Source organism: Sitodiplosis mosellana, unplaced genomic scaffold (genome assembly GCF_009176505.1).
Source record: "Sitodiplosis mosellana isolate CC-2019 unplaced genomic scaffold, AAFC_SMos_1.0 Smas_scaffold_6197, whole genome shotgun sequence".
NCBI lineage: Eukaryota > Metazoa > Arthropoda > Insecta > Diptera > Cecidomyiidae > Sitodiplosis > Sitodiplosis mosellana.
The window spans coordinates 228,771-231,198 of NW_022601438.1; the positions used below are offsets into that span (position 1 = coordinate 228,771).

Consider the following 2,428-nt stretch of genomic DNA (forward strand, 5'->3'; position numbering starts at 1 on the left):
TTTTGGTCAAAAAACTAGTAAAAATGGCCTTTTTTCGATATTTTGGTTAAAAAAAACCACCCAAAGATGATTTTTTGGCATATTTTTTCAACGGAATTGGTTTTTCTGACTCTTATCTATGAAATAAAAAAAAGATTTCAAGTCAATAACATCATTAATAGTTGAGTTAATGACCAAAACATGATGATATAAAAGTCTAAAAATCCTAGCCCACACAAAATATTTGATAGGTCGATATTTTTCTTATTACCACGTCAACGGAGAAATCGTAGTATGCAGTTTTGTTTGTTTTTAGGTCCCCTAACATCCTGCATTTAAAGTGTCCATGTGTGAGAGCAAAAGTTGAAATTTGTTGTACGGTGTTTCTGATGAGTTTAACCATACTAAAGCGAATAATAAAGTTTCTTCTTGAACTCAAACGGGAGAAGATAAAAGAGCTGCAATTGATTGCTTTTTGTCGAATACTTATTTCTAATAGTCTTTAAGTAATGTTATACTGTTGAAAGAAAAAAAACTATGCACATTGCACTCAGAGGTTGAATAAGATAATTTTCAAGGGAAGAAATGCTCCCACAGCTGACGAAGCTTACGCTGTTGTATGTGAAATGCTCCCACATCGCACAGTGATATATGGCTTAGTCTTTTTTTTATCACAAATAAACCACTTCCAGAATCGCGTTTTTTATCCATGCATTCAAAAAATATGCACATTTATTTCCATACATAATGTGGTGAAAGAAAAGAAAGGGAGAATTCCATTTTTCCATCTTCTGGATTTTTACATGCCGTGTTTATATCGGATTGCTATTCGAATTTTTTTTTTAAAGAAAGACATTGGCACTGTGTCTCGGTGCATAACAATAACAGATACAGACAAAAATGTGTAAACTTTTTTCTAAAGATTGATGCATAAGTACAAACTGGCATTTTACTGTACGGTGCAGTCTGTACGAGTTCGTTTCATTTCAAATCGGCCAATATTTTGGTTGATTCGTTACTCTCACAACCAATATCTATCTAAGACGTAACGTATCTCTTGCACCACACCAAATTATCATCCGATTCTTTTCTACAAATCAGATTATTTTTGAAAATCTCAACCGAAAGTGTGACAAACTAAAGAAATCTCGAATATTCTGATACTCCAATTTAATTTTGCAGAACATGAAATGTTGATTTCATTTATTTCGTGGCTGTTTTGCCCAGTCCGAATCCGATGCATTTCAATTACCATTCTGAAATCAAATTTCATATTATTTCGTTTGGCGAAATGTCAATCATAATTTGTGCCAACGCTCACAACTACAATATTCACTTCAATTGAATTTCGTATTCCTTTTTCTTATTCCGACAAAACACTCCATTGCTACTTTTTTATTTCTTCGTTGAAACGACGTTTTTCATTTAAAAATGGTAACAAGCTTGTTGAAGGTTCAAATACGGGATTGAATTACGTCCAAGACATTTGGAGAGAGAAAAAAAGTCTTTTCATTGATTCGAAATTTGAATAAGAGCGATGAGAAATTTAAATACGAAGTTGAACGTTGATTGTATAATTTTACATGAAAATTTTCATCGTTTGTCATAGTCATCCTGAACGTTTGAATGATATTTCCATATTTTGCTGCACTATCCGTACAAAATACAATGGATACTATTGCGTTAGAATTAAATGAAGAAAAACACCGTGCAATTATTACCGTCAGGTAGAAGTAAATACACCCGGTATTGGTGAGGATAAATTTCAATGTACCAACCAAGTAACGAATTCAGGCAGTAAATATCATGCGCTTAGCAAATGACAAAATGATCATCGTCAAAACTGCGTAGCTTCTTAGGTGCGCTGCCTCCAAATAAGTGTTCACAAATCCATGAACTAAGCGAATTTCTGCAACCCTTTTCGTGTATCCGTGTACTCCGTTAAACAACAACGACGACGAAGACGACGACGACGACGACGACGAGACAACCGTCGAAATTTATGTAAAATAAAATCCGTGTAAAATATACGGTTTGTTGAATCGTTTGCTGTAAGTGGATAAACGATAAAATGAATGCAAAACAGCACGTTTGCCATTTACTTAATTAACAATTATATTATTCTGTTGAAAATCAGGTCTCTTTAAGACTCTCGTGCTCGTGTGGCTGTAGCATGCTCTCTTACGTTCGTGTGTGCATGTGTTGTGTGCGCTGTGTCGTTTTGGCATTGCGCTGCAATTTGTTGCTTGCATATTTTCCTCTTTAGCGCGTCAACACTTACATTAAGTACATAATAGACTTTTGGAAGCACTTGAATTAATACCATTTTGTAGTCGAGTGTGTGGAGTGATTTATGATTTAGGCGAAAAATATTATATGCATACATACGATCGGGCACGCATACACACACACACACACACACACACACACACACACACACACACACACA

The 2,428-nt window shown here is 34.8% G+C and overlaps 1 protein-coding gene across 5 annotated transcripts in view; it reads left to right on the plus strand.

Annotated features, from left to right (window-relative positions):
- Positions 1-2,428, plus strand: part of LOC129577478 (RNA-binding protein cabeza) — a 27,623-nt gene that overhangs the window by 24,044 nt on the left and 1,151 nt on the right. The gene's annotated exons all lie outside the window — the stretch shown is intronic.